We start from the raw sequence: 17,031 nt of genomic DNA, 5'->3' as shown, positions 1-17,031 counted from the left end.
AAAAACTCTTGTTGGGATCCTTGTAATCGTTTTATGTTTTAGTGGAGAAAGTTTGTACCTTTTTGACCAAAAGTTTTGATACCTAACCTTTTATTAGTCTTATATACAATTTTGAGTCCAAATGACTTGCTTAATAAGTTAAGCACTATTTTTAAACACACAGTGTAACGATCCTGGATTAGTAGGGTATTACAACCTTGTATTAGAGGTGCCAAGGCTTATGGTTCTAGAAGATTGACCAAACATTTACGCTCGCTGCTAAAGACAAGCTTGACTCACAGTTTGGTATTTAATGTTTTGAATATGTTTTTAATTTCATAATTGAATGAGGTGCCTTACCTGCATGCTAGAGTAGGGTGCATGAGATATGTTGATTGGGCCTGGCCCCTGACTGCTATGTGAATGTGAAAGGGAATGTTTACTAGCATTGTGGTTTCATGTGAATGTTGTAGTTATTTGGGTTAGGTCTTAGGATGGTCTAGAGACAGTTATGATTGTCTGATCAATCAAAAGCATCGATTGTAGAAGTATTTGAAATAGTGATTCCAAGATGATTAATCGGACTAAGTGGCAAGAGTGTGAAGGAAGAATAGATTATTAGGGAACCTTAGATGACTCCTCGTGGAGTTGGGGCATGTGTTACCTTTTCTGCAACTGGATGACATACACACGAGGACAGACTGAATAGAGGAGGTTATAGATTCTATTAGCAAATGTTGTTCAACATGTGATTCCTACAACGATAAGTTTGGCTGTGCAATGTGAAGTAAGGGAATCAGTTGGAACCATTGTGAGAAGGGTTCCTGAAGTGATACCCTACAGTTTTGAGGGAGACTTAAATCCATTCAGAGTGGGATTGAGTAGCGCATAAACATGTACAGTTTTATCCTGGATTTTATACAAATAATGGATGAGGATAGGATGGCTATGCCTCGATATGGTACTTTGATATGGTGAGAGGTTATAACCAAGGTTAAGAATATCGCTACAAGTCAAGAAGGATTATAGTAAATATTAAATGAAAAATATTATGTTGGCGCAGTCGAAATGCAAAAGAGAATAGGTTCATTAGTCGGATTAGCGTCTTAGCCCTGCAACTGAAAGTCCCTGGAAACTTAATAGGTTGGCAAGGATTACAGATGCTATAGTGCCAACAAACATCATAAGAAAAGAAAGATGTGTTTGAGAGTTGAATCTTATGATAGATAACGATCGAGAGTCGGATTGGTATCAGAAATTACTATGTATGCTCGGGTGGTAGAGAAACCCTTTATTATTAAGAGGACAAATAACAAGGTATCTGGAGAGAGTGTCGTAAGGCATGATGCTCGGAGAACGACACTTCTATTTACAGGATCTGGTAGGGGTGAGTGTCACGTTTCCTTAAAGAAAATATAAAAATATTTTGGTACCGTCAGGTCAGATAAACGATTTTGAGAGCACACACCTTAGGCAAAGACCTAGTACCATATGTCTATTGTATCAAGTGTAGTGAAAAATAAATGATGAAGACCCTGAGATCGGCGTAGTACGAGATTTGGAACCCATGATATTTACTAAGAGTTAAGGATCACTAGAAGATGTCTTGAATCATGGCTGGGAATTTGAAATGTGAGGAATTACTTGTGTAACGCCTTACTTCCTTAGAGTCGTTACTAAGTGATTTATAAATGTGCCATTAACTCGCTAATCTAGGCTTAAGACTAGAAAGTGTGTTTGGATAAAAATAAAGACTCATTTAATAAACATTAAGTATAAAAAGTTGGTCTATTATTGAAATTCGTAAAAGAAATATTACATTGGGATCCCAAAACAATGTTTTGAAATGCAGTCACAAACCAAAAATACAGTACAGTCGACCTAAGCAACAAAATCGAACATTTATCATGTGTTCCTTAAGATACCCCAGCCATGGTGGCCAGGTAGGCCAAACATGTACACAGCGCTCCATGCCCTCCAACTCATGGTTGTAAGATTCATCTTCTTTGTTCTTACCTGCACCATAGAGCACACCGTAAGCCAAGGCCCAGCAAGAGAACTTCAAACATATCATGCAATAAAAATATATCTCAACGAACCATACTCAATCAGAGCAACAAACAGATACCAGACCCTACTAGCATGCTGAAAGACACAGCATCTAGACCAGCTCAAAAGCACAATAGCATAACAGCCTATTAATACAGTAGTGCATTAACACATTAGCACTATAATCAAACAATGTAGTAATACAACAGTACATTTATGCAGCACCTCAATACAAACATAGCATATAATAAAGCAGACAACACGCTAAACACATAGAGGCCATGCCGTCCCAAGCACTTTACCAAGCCCTGGGTTCGCGGTCCATATCGTGAGGATATCCCAAGTATCCCTTAGGGTCTCTCCCTGGCAACTCACACTCCACGTGCTAACACTGCTGTCGGCCCCTTGTTGTACTCGGCTCTTGCCTCTCTCGGCTTCTTCCGCTCCCGGCTCTTGCCGCTTCCGGCTCTTTCCGATCCCAGCTCTTGCCTCACTCGGCTTCAGCCGCTCCCGGCTCTTGCCGCTTCTGGCTCTTACTGATCCCGGCTTCTGCTGCTCCCGACTCTTGCCAATTAGTCACATTCACATATATGACATAGCAAACCACAGCCAATACACACAGTACAACACACCACCAAATAGTTCTCTTACCTGGTCCCAAGCTTTCCAAGCACCGATGTCCCGAGCATAGTCCCCTAGTCCGAGCCTCGCTGATAACCTAGTCACAACACATCAACAACATCCACCCATCAAGTTCAAATCCACTAAATAACTTTGGGTTACAATTCTAATCCCCAAAACCTTGAATTCTATCAATCCGGGTGATAAAATCCATCATAAGCCCTAACAATTAGGTTCCCAAGCCAAAAACCCACAAAACAGCCAACACCTTGAACCAAGGTCACGACCCAACCCTTTAAGTGTCACGGCATGCCTCAAAACAGAGGCAAATCACCTCCCTGGAAGGAGACACGGGCCGCGACATGCTTAGCCAAGCGCCACAACACGCCTCAAGATCAGAGGCCTCCCCAGGCATCACGCGCATACGGGCCATGGCATGCCCCTCCTTGGGCCGCGGCTCGACCTGCAAACCCAGAAAACTAGCATTTCTTTTAAGTTTTTCCCCGAGCTTAATCCCATTTCTCATACCCCAAACTTCAACCAACCCCAGAATTAAGTCTAGAACTCATATCCATATGGCCTAAACATCCCAACAAGCTTATAAACTAATTCTTACACCCATCAAACATACAAAACCAATCTTGAGAACCAATCCAAGCATGCCTAAGTTCTAGCAATCAAACTAGCAGAATTTCAGCTTGTTCATCAAGTTTAAAAGCTTACCTTTGAGCTTGATTAAATCCCTAAATTACTCCTCTAAGTTCCAGCTTGTAGACCCCAAAGTCCATCTTTGAATTTCTCCCTTGATCCCAAAGAAAATCAGCTTCCTTTCCCTTCTTCTCCTAGCTTCTGCTTTCCTCTAGAGCTTTCAAAGACAATTCAGATATATGCCAAAGTTAGGAAAACATGAATGACTTCTCCTCAGCCAAGTTTATCCATCCTTAAAGCCAAATTACCCTTTTTCCCCTTAAACCTATCCTTAACCCTTAAGTAACCCCAATGGAAATTTAGTCATTTCCCAAATCCCGTTAAGTCCCCGAGGGCGACATAGTAAATTTCCTCAATATTCCCTCCTAAACATTCTAACCTCAAATATATCTCAAAATATTTATTTTTATAACCCTATAACCCTATAAAACGTCTAATGCCCGAAATACCTCTCGAGTCGCCCCGAGTCGGGTATTCAACCCCGTTGTGACTTTCTAGCCAAACAACTCCCTAGGACTGTCTCGAATCGTGCAACACAGATATATCACAATATTCACAATTATCACGTTTATGCCCTCAACAGGCTAAAATTACAAACATGCTCCTAATAACCAAACGGGGCCCACATGCATATTTAATCCACCTAAACATGCATCTCTAATCACATAATTACCAAATTCATATAATATCATAATAAATCACTTATTGCCCTCCAGGCACGCTAATCAAGGCCCTAAGTCTTATTAGCAAATTTAGGATGCTACAACTTGTGAGTTGGTTGAATTAGAAAATGAGAACTTTTATAGAGTACGAGTACTATGTCGGTTGGTCGAAAATGGGAGCTATAGACTGTAAAAAGGGGAGATGGAATTTTTGAAGTGGTGGAAGATGATTCTTTTGTGATTATGGGTGCAGTGGATGGACCCTGTATTTCAACGACCTCGGTGTTGTAGAATAGAAACTTATTACTATAATTGTGCAACCAAAGGGGATTAGAGAGGTTTGTGAGTTCTGAAGGTCTTATCAAAGGACTTATATGTATTGTTACAGCATCAAGGAACCAAGTGGTGATAGAATTGGCACCCGGAACAGGGTTAAGGAACTTTTCTGAATGGTGCGGGCAGAAAGGAGAGAATTGAAAGTTCAGTTAAAGAAGCTACTTGACTTAGAGTGAATCGGATCTAGCTTTTAACATAGGGTGCATCAGTATTGTTTGTGAAGAAGAGGGAAGAATCAATAAGGAAGCATACTGAGTACCGAGATCTAAAGAGGGTGATTATCAAGGATAAGCATCCACTATTAAAGATTTACGACTTAGGGGATTGGTTGCAAGGCAAGACAAGATTCTTAAAGATTGATCTTTGATCTGGTTATTACCAGCTGAGGATCAAGGAAAAAGATATTTCAAAGATTGCTATTCACATGAGGTATGGTCATCATAAAATTTTGAGTATGTCTTTTGAATTGACTAATTCCCCATCCACTTTTATTAATCTGAAAAATAGAAAACTTGAGGATTGTTTGAACAGTTGGTTTTTGAGCTATTAGTAATACGTTGACTTACTCCCAATCAGAGACAGAACACAAGTAATATTTCTGCTTTGATTTACAAAGGTTAAGGGGACGTAAATTGCGAGTAAGGTTCAAGAAAAGTGAGTTTTCATTGCTTCAAGTAGTATTTCTTAATTATGTTATGAGATATGATGAGTTACGGTTGAACTCGGTTGAATCAGTTAGGACAAGAGCATGAACATATTTGGCCAATGCCAAGGAATACTTTAGGAGTTGGAAATTCCTTGAGTTGGCAGGGAACACCGTTGATGAAGGGTCCTCAGGGATTGCAACACCGTTGACTAAACGAATACGTAAGGACTGGAAGTGGGTGAGAAACGACATATGTGAAGAGAACTTCCAAAGGTTAAAACAAAAACTGATTATCACACCAGTACCTAGTTGGTTGTCTGAGAATGAAGAATTCATAGTGCATTGGAAGTAATCCGCGATTGATAAGGTATAGAAAGGAGGTCTTAGTTGGAGTGGCTAAGGAGTTCATCATTTCTGATATGGATATGTGAAGATACAAGGATAAAAAAGATAAGGCGATGGATGAGGGTGCAAGGGAACAGATTCTGGATGAGTCTTATACCCCTCTATGTTTGTTGTATCCTTATGCCATGGAAACTTTATATTGGCAACCGGGGATAAAGAAAGAGGTAGTTAGATATGTGGCTAAGTGTCTGACTTGTCATCAACAGAGTAAATGATGAATAATAGAGACCAACAGGGTCATTACGACCTTTAAGTATTTCAGAATATAAAATAAAGGATTATAACCAGGGATTTTTGTGAAGGAATCATCTTGAATGGTAAGATGGCATGACTTGGTGTAGGTGATTGTGGATCGATATACCAAGTCAATGCACTTCCTACTTATGTGAATGAGTTACGAAGTGGATTTGCATGTTGAGTTATATGAGAAGGGAGATTGTATGTCTCCAAGGGACACCAAAGTTTATAATGCCAAATTATGATCTTATATTTCTTACTTCCATGTTTTGGAAAGGGTCTATAGAAGGTGATGGGTACAAGGTTGAAGTTTAGTATAGATATTACCCTTCGATAGATGAGTAATCTGAGAGGGCGAACTAGATATTAGAGGACATGCTCTGGGCATGTGTATTTAACTTCAAGGGATCAAAACACAAGCACCTTGCCTTGGTTGGGTTGCCCTACAACAACTGTTATTAGTTGACAACCGGAGTGGCTCCGTGTGAGATATTGTGGGATAGGAAGGGTAGATCACCGATTTTCAAAGGTAAAATGGGAGGAATGAATCATACTAGCTCTAAAACGGTTCAAAGGATTAATAAAGTTATTGAGAAGTGTTGGAGCGGGAATTTTTGCTTCACAAAAAGGACAGAAAAGCTATGCAGATCCAAGTATAGGAATGTGGAGTTCTAGGATTGGGGATTTGTGTTTCACTGTGTCTTACGGATGAAAGAGATAAAATAATTTGGAAAAAAAGTGAAAATTGGACTCTAGGTTTGTTGGACTTTTGAGATCCTGACAAGAATCGAGCCATGGGTGTAGAGTCCAAGAACTTTACTTAGCTAGTTAGATAGTAGTATTATAGTATTTATAGCATTATCTTTGTAACTGTGGATTTTGGTTCAGACCGGGAATTATTTGGACACTCATAGTAGTACTTGTAGATTTTCTAAGTTTAACCTATAGTTTAACAATATTAATGTTAACCTAAGGTTTGATTATATGACTGATATTAATGATAATATTTATTATACTATAAGGTTTAGATAAGGACCAATAGGATTTTAAGCACATGTTATGTATGGATGATTAAGGATTAAGTATTTTGAGGATTAAATTTAATAAGGGTAAAAGTTTGAATGCTATAAGGTCAGTCAGCAGCTTTGAATACGTTGAGGGCTGTTTACTCCATTCAAACTTAGCTAAAAATGTGTAATTTTGTGTTTAATTAATTAGCGTGTGCCGATATATCGTAGCTATAGGGGGCGATATATCGCAGCACGTAGATACGGAAAACACGAGACGATGCACGACAGCCTCGGGCATACTAGCCCAGGAGATATATCGCCTACAGGGGGCGATATATCACCTCCTTCAGCATATTTTGAAACATTTTGAATTTTTTTTCCTTTCAGCCATTCAACCTCTTGATAAGTCCAGCACCTTTTTGAACGAGTCTTCAGCCTCTGCTGAACGATTATTCAAATTATTTTCACCTAAAAAGCTATTATTTTTATTCAAGTAAAATTAAGATCCTTTCATTCCTAAACTCTATAAATAGGACCTAGTACCCAACCATTATTCATCTTTTGCTCTAAGTTCAGAGGCTGCAAATGCTAAGTGAGTGTGAGAGTGTAAACACCTGGGTTGGGGAATCATAAGCTTATCAAACACTTTGGGAAGTAAGATTTTATAGTATTTCGGTTTGAGGTGTAGATTGGTCTTACAAGTCTTCAAGGTAACCCAAAACTCTAGTTCATTTCTGTACTTGTTCTTTTAAGTTCTCATAGTCTTCTACTCAGCCTCTAACCTTAATCTTTATTTTGGTTAGGAAATCTAAGCTCTTCAGTAAAAAGGTTTTGGGAAGTATGTTTCTCAATGGTTTAGTCCTTCCATTCCTTTCATTTATTTTTCTTCAAATCTACTCACCCTGTTAATATATGGTTTTAGGAGTGTTCCAAAAGTCCCAACGCTGTCCTCTTATCCCGGTAACTTTGGTAAGGAAAATAGGATAGAATCTATATGTTTTATGCTTATGTTATCTTATGTTTTATGTTATAAAATATGTTATGAATATGTATGTTTGTAGGCTTGGGCATATGACCCATATGACTAACAAGACCCCAAATAGATTATGGGCATATGACCTACTTAGCTAGTAAGACCCCACTAATCTCATGGGCATATGACTTGTTTAGTCTATGGGACCCCAAGTAATAATGTCCATTATAGTATGTGTATGTAATAAGTGTTATGTTATGTCTTTATGTTTATTATGAAATTTATGTACATGATGTATGTGTTAGATCTTCCTTGCTGGGCATTAGGCTCATTCCTTTTTGTTTTATGTGCAGGAAAATAGCTTTAGTGGCGGTAAGGTTCGTGGATGCTTGAGATTGTGTATCGGTGGTGAATGGATTCAAGGAGTCGAGAGTTCGATTTTTGAGGATGTAGTCTTGTTTTTTTTTTATGATCTTTACCTGTATTTTCCGCACTTCTTATGTAATTCCTTTTATTTTAAATTATGTTTTGTTTTTAAGACAATGGGATCCCATATCCTTCTTGATATTTTTGTAAGAAACTCTTATTTTTACAAGTTACCTAATAAAATTATGGTATTTTCGTAATGTAATCTTTATTAAGGATTTGTATGCATAGTTTCATTAATGGTCCAAAAGTCTAGAGTAGTTGGGTCATTACAAGGGGCCTATGAATTAGGCTTACCCCATAGTGGGTGAAGGTTCATAGGGTGTCTCAGATAGCGATGTTAAGGAAAGATAGGCCTAGTAATACACCTGTTTGGGGTTATAAGACCTTGGGATTATAGTGAGACTTATCATGTGAAGAGAAGCCAGTGAGATTTATGGATAGAAAGGATAAAATCTTAAGGAAATAAGACTATCACCTTAGTGAGAATGTTATAGAGGAATAATAAGGTAAAGAACACGACACTAAATTTAGAGTCAGATATCCAGGACCGGTACCCCGAGATGTTTGAACAAATTTTGAGGACAAAATTTCTATAAAGGGGGAGGGCACGTGGAGTAATTATGTGTTAATTAAATTGAATAAATATTTTATTATGTTGATTATATGAGTTATATTATGATATGATTGTTTATGCATGTTTAGGTGTATTAAATACGCTTAAAGGCTCGCTTTTCTTTAAGGCGCATTTTCCTAGTGTGATCTATTGAGGGTATATTTGTATTTTTATTGTGTTATATGCTTGAGACCACATGATTATGTGGATAACATCGTGATATTCGGCATGAGTCGATCCGTTTGAGCAACATAGCAGAAAAGTCACAATGAGGATTTATACCCGGCTTGCGGTTAGGCAAGGGGTATTTTAGTAAATTGGTATATTTTGAGGAATTATTAAATGTGAAATATCTTGGGAAAATATTTGGGATTGGAAGATTAGTGGATTAATTAGGAATTTAAGGTGTACATTGAAGTTTAGTGGGAATTGAAGCAAAATGACTATTTTACCCTTGGTGATATTTGGAAGAGAAATTATAGGGTAGGGGCATAATGGTCTTTTGACCATAAGAGTTAATCAAATGACTAACTGTTGATTTCCTTGGTCCTTATACGTTCAAACCACCCTAGGATTTACACTTAGCCATTTTGGTAGGGGTTTCTCAAGGACATCAAGTGCAAGTGCAAGTTCATTAAAGGGGGTGGATCAAGCTTGAGCTGTGAGGAATTTGGCACTAGTAGGAGGATTCAAAGCTGATGGAGACTCCAAACCAGTCAAGAATCTCAAAAATTCATTGGGTAAATCCTTTCCCTTTCTAAGTTTCCCTTTCTTTGGTGTTCTTGAGTTTTTTTAGTTTTGGTCTGTGAATTTCGATTTGGGTATTGTTAGGCTATTCGGTTAGGTGTTTTGAGGATTGGAAACCATTCATAATTCATTTTAACGTTCATTTGCAATTGTTTTGTGAATTCTAGTTGGGATTTCAGAATTTGGAGCTCAAAGCTAGAGTGTAAGACTCAAATGTTGGTTTTGTTTTGATTCGTTATTTAGGTGTTTTTTTGCTGATTGATGTTTGCCTATGTTGTTTGAGGTGGTTTGTTGTAAAAAACAGCTAGTATTACCTGTTTGGATCGGATTTTCAGTCTGGTTTGGCATGGGAAAATTGTGGGTTAAGATTTGGGAAAGAACTATTTGAATTATGGGTAATTTTGGGTTTCTGGCGACCTAGTGCGACCGCGCTAGTGTCCCAAAAAAATGAGGGATTTAAGTTCGATGTCGGGTTTCTAGGCCATTGGCCCGACCACGCCAGGGGTAGACGTGACCGCGCTAGTGCCCCAAAAACCCAAATATTTATGTGGGCGCGACCGCGCCAGATGCCCCGAATTGTTGGTTTTATGAATATTTGGGAAAAGGTTCGGGGTTCCTTAGGTTTGTTTTGGGGGCCCACTTGGGGTCTCGGTGGTCGTTTCCACCACCCCGTTGGATAGAGTTAGTGGTTCTAATGGCTAGAGTTTAGATTGGAACTCAGGATTTAGACTTGATTCCTAATAAGTGTATACTTATGTTTTGACTAGGGTTTCCGCAAGGCTCAAGACAGGGATCGCACTCAGGGTCGTTTCACTATTTGCGTAGGACGTGAGGTAAGAAAAGTTTACATTGAACATAGAGCGGGCATTAGCCCTATTGCATCTAGAAGTGGTTAGGACTGCATTAACTAGATGAGTTCGATGGTGTATGGTTATTATATACTTTGATTGTTTATGAGTATGCAACTATTATTGTGATCCTAGTGCCAGGAGACACACTCTATTAGGCCTTAGCCCTATTATTATGATTTTTATGTTTAGGCCGGCTACTTTTGTAACTTTGAGTGTAATTACTTTTCATTTACAAACTCTTGTTAGGATCCCTGTCATTGTTTTAAGTTTTAATGGAGAAAGTTTGTACCTTTTTTACCGAAATTTTTGATACTTAACCTTTGTTTAGTCTTAATTACACATTTGAGTCCAAATGACTCGCTTAACGAGTTAAGCACTATTTTTAAACACACAGTGTAATGGTCCTAGATTAGTAAGGGCATTACAACCTTCCTGTAGATTTTCGTTACATACTAAAATTAAATTCCTTTTGAAATCAGGAATAAAATAGATGTCTTTTAGACATAATTTTTTTTCTTTCAGTAAAATAAAATTTTATTTCTCCCACCGCTCTAGCTAAAACAAAAGCCCTTATCCCCACTCTCAGTTTGAACTCCCCTTCTAGGAGATCTCTCCAAGAGCTAAGCATTTTCATATTAGAACAAATATGATTAGTGACTCCTGAATCATCTATCCAGGTATAATAATTATTTTCCACTAAACAAGTCTCAGTGTCCAGTAAATCATATTTACTTTCATTTTTGTTCTTCAACTATTCGAGGTTCCTTTTACAGTTCATCACACTATACCCATCTGTATGGTAGTGGGAACAAAACCCACTGTAGATGGAGTAGGCACTTTGTTTGCCCTTGTCTTTGTTAATGCTAGGCCTTTGAATTGTGTTATCAGTCATTGACAATAGATTCTTGGTACTTTTCAACATTTTAATATTACTAATTAATTTTTCATTAGTAGGAATGGATATATGAGAGTTTCATCTGGTCATTGTATTACTATAATTAATTAAAAATAATAATAAATACAACCATTGGTATTAGTTTGTAGTATGTTAGATTCCACGGATTTTGGTTCAAGTCGAGACTTAGTTGGAAACTCATAGCAACAGTAATGAATTTTATAAGTTTAACCTATATTTTAATAATATTAATTATAACATAAGGTTTAATTTTTTTTTAGTAGTTATGATTATTATAGTATAGTATAGGTTTATGATATTAGTAGCCTTGTTTGTGGAAAAGGGGGTGATTGCATAAGAATAAATTAATTCTGATATTATTAAAAAGTGTTAAGGATCAAGCCTACATAAAGCCCAAAAGCCCAATAAGATTTTGGGCTTAGTAAATTCGAAATCAGCCTAGGGAATTAGAGTTTGTTATTTTATGGTTGGTTAAAATATTTGTAAATTAAGTTGTTATTTAGGTAATTAAATAGATTTTTCGTAACTTTAGGGTACTATAACTTCTGACCTATTTTTGACCTAGTTATATTATGAATTTTGATTAATAGTATTTTCTAGAAAGTCGTAGATAATTGAATTAGCTTTTTAACGGTATAAATATGGTCTAAATTGGAATCCTACAGCTCCAGTTATGTTGATTTTACTACATGTGAGTTTAGAGTTACGAGATTTAGGAAGCTAGAGGTTGGGATATTTTTTTATGTTAGATTATTCCTCAATTATTTAATAAAAATATTAATAAGATAATTTAGAGATATTTTCTATAGAAGTTAGGATTCTATTTTATTTAAATTTAAATTTGGATTATAGTTAGAATGAAATTAAATATTTTTAAATAAAAGAAAGATCTAGAAACTCTAGAACCTTACAGAACCATTAAGAACATGACACTTGTCATAATCATGTTTATTTAAGGATTTAAGTATTTTTTTCATAGGATAGTTTCACTCCTCAAACTCTGTAAATAGGACCTAGTGCTCAGCCATTTTCTTCATTATTCAAGTACTTGATCAGAGCCTCCAAGGTGCTAGTGTTAGTATAGAGAGATACACTTGGGTTTGGGATAAAAGCTTTATCATTCTAAGCTTTCTAAACACTTGGGAAGTGAGATATAGTGTGATTTAAGTGTTGAGGTTTAGATCAATCTATAAGATCAACCAAGGTATTCATATTCCTTAAGTTCAGTTCTTTATAATCCTTTAGTTTTCTTTAGTTTCTTTTATTCAGATCCTAACTACTGTTTATGATTCTTGATTAGGTATTTAAGTTCTTGAAACTTAAGGTCCTTCTTTGTAAGTTTCTTCTTGATGGTTTATTTTTCAGATTCATCTCTATTCTTAGAGATTCTCACCTTTTTCTACTGTTGGTTTATAGGAGTTTTCTAATCCCGTTCTTGTTCTCAAATATCCCGGGTTTTGGTAAGGAAAATAGGATAGATTTTATGTGCTTATATGTTATGTTTATGTTATAATATGTTTATGTTATGATATGTTATGCTATGATATGTATATGTATGATATGTTTTAGTTCTTGGGTATATGATTTGTTTAGATAACAAACATATAACTTGTTCAGATAACAAGTCCCAAGAATATATTACTTGGGCATATGATTTGTTCATATAACAAGCCCTATAAATTTATATGATTTGTTTAGATAACAAGCCCCGTAAATTTATGGGCATATGATTTGCCTAGCTAGCAAGCTCCAAGAAGAATGATGGCCATTGTAGTCCTATATGATATATGTTTTTATAGTCATATGTTATATAGTGTATATTCATATTATAGTCTTATGATTTATTATGTATGTTTTTAGTAGATTTTCCTTGTTGGGCATTAGGCTCACTCCTTTATTTTTAGTGTGATGCAGGAAAATGATATGGAATGTGGAAGGATTCTTGGTAGCTTGGCTTGTGTGTTGAGCATGAATGGAATGAATGGACTGTGTGTCGATCGAGGATGAAGTTATTTATTTTTGGCATTTTAAATCATGTTTTTCCGCATTTAGTTTTTAAACAATTGAATTAAAGTTTATGTTTTCATTTAAACAATGGGTACCCATGCCATATTTTATATTATCGTGCATTTGATACAATATTTTGATTTTTCAATAAGGTTATATTATTTCTTATGTATCTTTATCCAATAGTAGTAGCTATGACTAGTAGTTTTTAATGGTCCAAAGTCTTAGAAATAGTTGGGTCATTACACATGCTCACAAAAACTTACTCATATAAGTACAACAATGAGATAAACAACACAAGTAAGTTTCGTAAATAGGATAGGTCAAATACTTGCTAGTTTAAAACGAGGCACTCTCAATTGTTATTATATCAAAATATATGATGTCTTTATAAAAAAAAATTATATTAATTTTGGTCAAAAATATATTTAGCTAGGTACATATAATTTTTGTGAGTGTAACCTACTATTTTAGGTTTATTAACTTAACCCATGAGTGTCGTTGATAAGATAGGTCAAATATGGAATACATCTTAAAACCCTATCGCAAAGAGGTCTACCTGCTAAAATCCTAGCCAAAACACCTTCCGATAGGGTGGACAAAAGCAAAGTCATCTCAAGGCCCAAAGTTTTTCAACCAATAGTAGACATAGTAGGTTATAGTGCCTTATAACCTTCTCTCACTCACTGTAACACCCTAAACTCTAGGGAGCGTTACAGTGTGCCCTGTAAACAGTGCTAAACTCGCTAATCGAGTCATTTGGCCAAAATCGTGTAGCTAAGTATGATTAGCGGTTTAGGGATTAAAAATTTTGGTTAAGATATAACGTTTCATTAGAACGTTTACTGTATACTTTGGGATCCCATAAATATAATTTAAAGGTCTATTACAAGAAAATATTTACAACAGGCCGATCTAAGCGGCAAAATAGGGTTTAACCCTAGTTCCTCTTTCAACCCTCGTCCGTGGCGGTCAAGCAGCCTCATATGTACACGTCGTCACCTAAGCTTTTCAACTCAAGGATGGTCCAGCTTTCTTTTGCCTTTACCTGCACCACATAGCACCCGTGAACCGAAGCCCAGCAAGAAAACTCAACATGCTCATGAACAGTAATAACATGTCATCGAATGATAATGTGCATGCCTAGCAGTAACAACTTTCATCATGCATGCAAATAAGATCAAATAAATGATTATGGGGTCCTGCATCTTAATAGAAGACTAATGAGTCAATCTCTGAGGAACTGCTTCTTGAATAGATGACTAGTAAGTCAATCTCGGAGTGGGTGACTAATGAGTCACAACCTGCATAGGTGACTTATGAGCCACACTCTGTATAGATGACTAATAAGTCATACCCTGTGTAGATGACTAATGAGTCCATCTCTGTCTAGGTGACTAATGAGCCACACTCTATATAGATGACTAATTAGTCATACCCTGTGTAGATGACTAATGAGTCCATCTCTGTCTAGGTGACTAATGAGTCACACTCTATATAGGTTACTAATGAGTCACACTCTGTATAGATGACTAATGAGTCAATCTATGTGTGGATGACTAATGAATCATACCCTGTATAGGTGACTAATGAGTCACACTCTAGAGGTCCCATACCCTCCTAGCCATGTGACATGTAGGTCACCTTAGCCTTTCTGGCTCTGGCTCTAATTAACTAGCCCTTAGACTAGACAAGCACTTTTAATTTTCATCAAACTTGAGGTCAGTTCAACATTAATGCTCATTCGAGTCATTCAATGCAGATGTAGATTAGATCTAATCTTTGTTGGCCTGCGTTGAGCACGCTAAAGCCATTCCTGACTTATAAGTCAGCACTGTGTGACCATTGCCCAGTACCACTGCCAAACTTGACTAATGAGTCACAGCTTCACAGTTGATACTGCACACCATTGCCAACCCCTGACTAATAAGTCATTGCTTCCTCATTTAGGTAAAACAAACAGACCTATATCATATGTCAAATATTCAGATATAAGGCATTTGTCATGCTCATTCAATAATCAAAAGCATAATTATAATCATGCACAATTACCGAGACTTAAGCTCTAATCAATCTCATAATCAACATTCATGCCATGCTCTAATCTCATGTATCTTATGCATTTTCAATGCAATCAATGTCCACATATAGAGCACTCAACATACCTCATGAATAACCATGAATGTCACATATGGGGTGCAGTTTTCTTACCTCTGGTTCAAGCGAGAATTAGAACAAGAATGACCCTTGAGAACGATCGATCCTTAATCCTCTAGCGGTCACCTAGTAATAACCACATACAAGCTTCGATTAATGAAAATCAACAATAATAGGGTCTTGATCTAAACCCCACTCTCGTGACTCCGAAATGTACCCACACGGTGAGTAGATTCGATCCCGGGCCTTAAGGATTGAAACCCCGAGCCAAAAACCCTTAAAAACACTCAAAACAGGATTATGGAGGAACAGAGGAGCGCTACAACGCTGCTCAATAGTGCCCCAGCGCTATACTCAGAACCCCAGACCACCCATCAAAAATCCTACGTAGCGCTATAGCGCCCTCTGATGGGCGTTGTAGCGTTACCCTCAGCCAGGAACTCCCTCTGAAATCTCTTCCTTCAACCCCTTCAATTCTAACTCGATTCCAATGCTTCCAAACCCCATTTTTGATGCCAAATGAACCCAAAAACCATCCTCACATACCCCAATCATCACAACCACAAGAACCCTAGCCAAAACTCCAATCGATTCCCAACTTTCCAACTCAAAAACCAGCTGAAACTTAACTAAGAAAACAGAGCAAAAGCAAGATTTCTAATGGTGAAAAACTCACCTCAATCTCAGCAACACACCTCTTCAATGGTGGAGCATAACCCTAGCTTATCACAACTTGGTTCCTTGGCTTGGTTCCTCAAAAAGGGCTTGAAAATTCAAAGAGAAATGGAGGAGAAAAACCATCGGGAGAGAAGGAGGAGGAGGCTCTGTTTTTGGTAAACTTCTACAGCCTTAATGGCTGATAAAAATCCTTAAGGGTGAAAAGACCTAAATGCTCTCAAATCTAAAATATAGCCTTAATAGCCACCAAGGGCAAAATCGTCCTTTCGCACCTATTTTGTTAATTATAATTAACGCTCTCCAATTCTCGTTATTCTCGATATTTTCAAACACCAATAATTCATATCCTGTTACCCTTTTATTCTCGACAATGCTCTAATCATTAAAATCACCCCGAGACTCATCGCGAGCCCCGAACTTAAACATGTTATGACTAGACCGCTAATTAATATTCCAAGATCGTCTCATGCCGAATAGCTCAAACAAACCCACATTATAATGTGGTCTCAACAATATGTCACCGACATGCATACATGTATACAATTACGCCCTCAATGGACCAAATTACCAAAACACCCCTGTAACGAAATGTGGACCCACATGCATGCATTTAACATCATATTATAATATTATTCACATAAGCATGCATATAACCATTTAATATCGTAATAAATCAATTATGGCCCTCGCAGCCTCCTAATCCAGGTCCTAAACCTTTTTAGGGATTTTGGGGCATTACACTCACCATTTTATAAATAAAAGGTAACCTATTAAAATATCTCATAATTTAATTACCAAGTGATTATTACCAAACTTTTGCTATTAAATCCAAATCACTTATGCGATCCAAATTTTGAACTCATAAAATTCTAAGATTACAAAATTTTGAATAATTACTAATTAATTCTAAACTATGTTTTTCCTAGATATTAAACTCATTAATAACCCTAAAACATATTAAGGTAATCTAGACATGCTATTAATATGATATTACCCAATTTAACTAC

Source organism: Humulus lupulus, chromosome 7 (assembly GCF_963169125.1).
Source record: "Humulus lupulus chromosome 7, drHumLupu1.1, whole genome shotgun sequence".
Taxonomy (NCBI): domain Eukaryota; kingdom Viridiplantae; phylum Streptophyta; class Magnoliopsida; order Rosales; family Cannabaceae; genus Humulus; species Humulus lupulus.
This window is presented reverse-complemented; position numbering follows the sequence as displayed.